General features: G+C 47.5%; 1 pseudogene; it reads right to left on the reverse strand.

Moving 5' to 3' along the window:
* LOC145537564 (testis-specific Y-encoded protein 3-like) overlaps positions 1 to 5,936 on the reverse strand; it is a 32,343-nt pseudogene extending 26,407 nt beyond the window's left edge.
* Between the last annotated feature and the right edge of the window lie 149 nt (positions 5,937 to 6,085).

Genomic DNA, 6,085 nt, shown 5'->3' on the forward strand with positions numbered 1-6,085 from the left:
CCAGAGAAGGCCAAGCCTTGCCTTCTGGAACTGTAGATGCTCCTCTGCAGAAGGGGCATACTGGGGTGCAGATAGTCAAATGCAAAAGTTGGCCCTGAGCAGGAGATCTCATTCAGTGCACCTTGAAGGGGGCATCCATGAACCCATGAACTTTGACGTTCATTCTTTACCCTTTGCCCTCAAAAGAGATGCTGCTGTCGGGAGACAATTTTTGGAGTGAGAACTCCATGTGAGACAGAAATATCACCCTCAGGCAAGCGCACATTGGAGCCATTGTATCTGGGGCGAGTGGGCAAACGTTGACCTCTCCCTACTCCCTTTGTGCCAGTCTGTCCTTTGCCCAATCCAGAGGTGGACATGATTCTGAAAAGCAGCCATCTACTTGGAAAGGGCCACCCTAAGTTCTGACCAGTCCCTCAGTGAGCTCTGTATTCTCCAGGTGTTCCCATTGGCCCTTGGCCCGCAGAGTAGCGACAAAGCCCCAGAAGAATGTCCCTTGTGGTTTTATACAGTCTGTGCTGAGCCATTCAGCAAGGAAGAGACACTGTCACCAGAGGGTTCGTGAGAAAAATGTTATTTCTACACCTAGTCCTGACAGAGGGCCTTGGGCACAGAGCTTAAGCCTTCCTGGAAAAAAGGATATTAACCGCTGAGCCATCATGGGACACAGAGTGCACGGCTCGGTAGGCTGGACCTTGCCTGTTTAACATCCCCATTCCCCTGACTTCTGCCCCTGCAGACTTTGTACCTAAACTGAGTTCCTGGAAAAAAGAACAGAGTTCACATGAGCTCAAACATATATGATGGGATCTGGTTTTGTTTGTCTGTCTGTTTCCTGGCGATTTATCTTTTCCCCTGGTCACTTTTGCCAGAAACTAATATCCTGACTGCCTTCCCACCCCCTCACTTTCACCCTGGGCCACAGCCCCTCCATATACTTTATGCCCCCATCCCCTAAGATGTTACCTGGAACCCTAGCTCTGGGAAGCTGACTCTCAGCAAAGCTGAACCGTGCAGTCATATACACAAGAAGGCTATGTGGTTCATAGTGAGTTGAATGTTAAGGCTTTTTCCTTGTCCTGTACTCTTAAAATGCCTGATGATATCCAGCAGTGATGATACCTGGGACACCACCTTCCAATAAAGTTGTGTTCCATTATTTCAATCTCTGGCCCTTGTTCACCAGACCCTTTCCATGAACATCCACATTTCCCTTGTGAAGTTGCCAGACCCACAGTTAATGGCCCCTGCTCTTCCTTCTCCTTCCTCCCCAACCCCGCCCCACAGGAAGAACTGTGTCCCCTGACACAACCCCAACATATGGCTTAACCCCCTCTACAACTCTCCATGGTCTGGTAATTCCCACGCCTTAAACTGAGACCCTACATGGAGTTGAAGTATTTGTCTTGAGGACCTGGCCAAACAATACACAGACACATACGGTTGATGCTTTCTATTTATCCTTCGGAATTATTTCATGCTTACTTGTTTCTCCCTCTCGATCTATTTCACCACCAGACCACTCTTCATTACTTTCCTGTCCGAGAGAACTAGCTGGCCATTGATCTTCATGTGAAGCACCTTCTTAGATTTTCTATTTTAGGTAAAGGGGGACACTCCATCATAAGCTTCTCAAAATCGGGGGTTTCCTTTCAAAACAGACAGAGACACAGACACAGATATGTCAACCTATCCTCTCTCAACAACACTAAAGACAGCTTTAATCTTTCAAGTCAGTTCCCAGGAGAGAGAGTCTGTGAACTTTTACATTTCCTCTCTCAGTTCAGTTCAGTCGCATAGTCGTGTCTGACTCTTTGCGACCCCATGAATGGTAGCACACCAGGCCTCTCTGTCCACCACCAACTCCAGGAGTCTACTCAAACCAATGTCCATCAAGTCAGCGATGCCATCCAACCACCTCATCCTCGGTCGTCCACTTCTCCTCCTGCCGCCAATCCTACCCAGCACTAGGGTCTTTTCCAATGAGTAAACTCTTCACATGAAGTGGCCAAAGTATTGGAGTTTCAGCTTCAACATCAATCCTTCCAATGAACACCCAGGACTGATTTCCCATAGGATGGATTGATTGGATCTCCTTGCAGTCCTAGGGACTCTCAAGAGTCTTCTCCAACAACACACTTCAAAAGCATCAATTCTTCAGCTCTCAGCTTTCTTCACCATCCAACTCTCACATCCATACATGACCATTGAAAAAAACCATAGCCTTGTCTAGATGGACTTTTGTTGGCAAAGTAATGTCTCTGCTTTTAAATATGCTATCTAGGTTGGCCATAACCTTCCTTCCAAGGAGTAAGTGTCTTTTAATTTCATGGCTGCAGTCATCATCAGCAGTGATTTTGGACCCCCCAAAAATAAAGTCTGACACTGTTTCCACTGTTTCCCCATCTATTTCCCATGAAGTGATGGGGCCAGATGCCATGATCTTAGTTTTCTGAACATTGAGCTTTAAGCCAACTTTTTCACTCTCCTCTTTCACTTTCATCAAGAGGCTCTTTACTTTTTCTTCACTTTCTTTTTTTTTTTTTTAATAAATTTATTTATTTTAGTTGGGGTCTAATTACTTTACAATATTGTAATAGTTTTTGCCATACATTGACATGAATCAGCCATGGGTTTAGGGTGGTGTCATCCGCATATCTGAGGTTATTGATATTTCTCCCAGCAATCTTGAGTCCAGCTTGTGTTTCTTCCAGCCCAGCGTTTCTCATGATGTACTCTGTGTATAGAGTTAAATAGGCAGGGTGACAACATACAGCCTTGACATACTCCTTTTCCTATTTGGAACCAGGCTGTTGTTCCATGTCCAGTTCGAACTGTTGCTTCCTGACCTGCATACAGGTTTTTAAGCCACGTACCCCATTCTTCACCGTACAACTATTTACAAGAACTAGGACATGCAAGCAACCTATATGTCCATCGGCAGATGAAGGGTTAAGGGAGTTGGGGTACATATACACAATGGTATGTTACTCAGCTCTTAAAAGAAATGCATTGAACTCAGTCCTAATGAGTTGGAATGAATATGGAGCCTATTAAACAGAGTGAAGTAAGTCAGAAAGAAAAAAACAAATACTGCATGTTAACACAAATATATGGAGTTTAGGACCACGTAGATCGTACTGGACATCCAACATGCAGGACAGCAAATAAGACACAGACATGTAAGAACAGACTTTGGACTCCGTGGTGGAACGTGAGGCTGGGTTAATTTGAGAAAATAGCCCTGAAACATTTATATTACCTTATGCAAAATAGATGATCAGGGCAAATTTGATGCGTGAAGCAAGGCAACCAAAGTCATGTTGTGGGACAACCCACAAAGACATGTAGGGGAGGGCGGTGGGTGGTGGGTTCAGCATTTGGGGGGACACGTGTATATCTGTGGGTGATTCGTGTTGGCCAATGTATGGCAAAAACCGTCATGGTTTTATAAAGTAATCATCCTCCAGGTAAAATAAATAAGTTAAAAGACTATTCTCCATAATCCTGCACAGTGGTCAGTATTCTCAGAATGAGAGTGGCAGGTGAAAAAGATGTAAAAGAAAACAAAACCAGAAACAAGTGTGATGATCAAAACGGAATCAAATGATGGTCAGTGGGGAACAGCCTACCAGAAAGAAGGCTCACAGACCTTTGTAGAAAGGGGACTTCAATAGTAGGTGGGCCCCAATTTAAGAGGAGCCTGAGGGTAGCCTTGTTGGCCATGGAATGCCAGTTCAGAGATGTTCAGCTGAGTCAGATATAAATTGGAGTGACATTGCCCTGACCAGAACACTTCATCTACCTCAAGCTTCTCTACTTAGAACCTGTTTTTCACTACAGTTGTCTACTCCTGCTGTCTCTTGCAGATTCCCTCATTCCTTGGTGTTACACTGCATTCCACGGACTCTCACTTTCTCCACAAGTGAAATAAATGACCCAAGTTTCTGGGAAACACTTATGCCAGTGCTCGATCCCTGGGCTCCTCACCTCTCGTCCTCCCAGTACCTCTCGTGGAAGAGCCTTCCTCCTCATATAGTACCACACTGGATTGGGCCACAGATCCTTTATGACGCTTTGTCAGGGCAATGAGGGAGGTCAGCACAGGACTGGCCAGACCCTGAGCCCTTCCGTGCACCTCCAAGAACCCCAACATACATCATCAGTTCTGGCCCAGTGGCCGCGTGGGGCCCTATCTCAGCAATCCGGTCAGATCCTGTGAAATTGTGGTCCAAGAACCAGTTGAAAAAGTTAACGCTGCTGTCGTGGTGCCTGCGGCTGTATGCCTTACGTTCAAATCCCTGGTTCCAGTGAATTAGGGTGGAATGAGATGCTCGATATCCTGCAGGAAAAGGAGTATGGGAGAAAGACCTAAATCACTTTCCAATTCAACCTACACTTTTCTGCCCCCACTCCCCAAATCCAAGGACCTGCCTCTTACCAGTGACATTAATGAGATAGTCCTTAACAAGCACTTCATTCTGGAAATACCTATTCTTCCAGAAGGGCAATGTGATGTTGCAGTGATGAGTGGGATTCCTGAGTTCTTTCACCTGCCAGGACAAAGTGTGGGGAGTGGTGTAGGGGTGGGTGGGTATGACACATCTTTACAGAAGAGCTGTCCTTTCCTGTTTCCAGGGGTAAATCATGCCCTCTCCCCTCCCCAGTCACCTTCCCTCCACAATTATCAGTGTCCCCTGCCTGACCTTCAAGTTGGTGATGAAGTGAAGCATGTCTTCATCTTGGTCAGCCATCATAGCTGACATTTGGGGGTGGTTCATAAACTGCTTTAGGTCAAGGAGCCTCTAGATGCTAGAGGAAAAAAGTGCTGGAAGGACAAATCTAGCCTAAAGAGTAAAATGGCACTATCTGACTTCAACTTGCGATGAGTTAACTCCTCACATTTCTGTTAACGTAGACTGTATGAAGGCATGACAAGCCCCAAGGCTGTACCTATGAATGCACTACCAGAGGAGGTTCTGTTCCTAACAGGAAAGGCCCTAAGCTCCATCTCAGCCTCCTAAAACATAGGTTACTTCTGGAAAACAGGCACTCCTACGTACAGGCACTCCTATGTGCATGAGCATTTACACAACCGAACCTCACCCCCAAATTCAATCAGCTTTTCAGAGAAGACCTGGATCCCAGACAAGCCTTTCCTCTGAAGAGTCCCTGGTGCTAATGACAATTCTGATTGGGACCTCTGCAAGTAAAGCCCAAGTAGCAATTTGTGCTAATCAGAACAGCAAGGACATCATACCGAATATCGGGAACAGATACACAGAACGGTAACCAATACCCAGCATCCAAAAAATACATTTTGTACCAGAACTGCCAGATCTCTAAACTGCTTCTGCAATTACCCAGGTTAAAAAAAAAAAAAAAAACCTTCACAAGCACCACACCAAGGGATACAACTTCGACCCAGAATTCACGGATTCCCTGGATGATGGCACTTCTGTGTTCTAGACTCAGCTTCCGCCTCTGGCAGTTGTTGTGCGAGCGTGGGCCCTTTGGGCTTTCTTATTCTCGGAATCCAGCTCCACCTGCAGGGCCTTCAGGGCCTCCAGTGCGGGCTGGTCCCTGGGGGCTCTGGGGCTTGGATGTTCCTGGCCCTGTTCCTGCGAGGACACCTGTTCCTGCTCCTCGTAGGCCACCACCTCCACCTCCTCCATGACGTCTAACACCAGCAGCTGGAACTCCTGCCCGAATCCCGCCAACTCTCCCTCCTCCAGGGCCGCACCTTCCTCTACCGCCTCCACCCAGAAGAGGGCGGCCTCCTCGCCTGGTGCACTACCTGCGGCCTGCATTGCCTCTGCCGCCCCCACCGTGCTGGTAGGTCCCAGGGTCCCTCTCTCGTGAAGACCTTGGCACACAACTAAGACCCAGGATCCTGGGGTGCTGCCGCATTTCTCTGGCCCCGTCTCACTCTCCATGGTGTTCTGGCCGTAGCCCAGAACCACCAAGAAGCTGGACGTGAGAGCACAGCCGGCAGCCGGCAATGCCCGCCCACCGGTGGCAGTCTACGTGGCACAACCAACTGGTTACTTGCCCACAGCCAATGAGCAGGGAAAGGGAGACAGCC

This window comes from Giraffa tippelskirchi, chromosome Y (genome assembly GCF_054371585.1).
Source record: "Giraffa tippelskirchi isolate mGirTip1 chromosome Y, T2T-mGirTip1v1.2.pri, whole genome shotgun sequence".
In the NCBI taxonomy this organism is placed as follows: domain Eukaryota; kingdom Metazoa; phylum Chordata; class Mammalia; order Artiodactyla; family Giraffidae; genus Giraffa; species Giraffa tippelskirchi.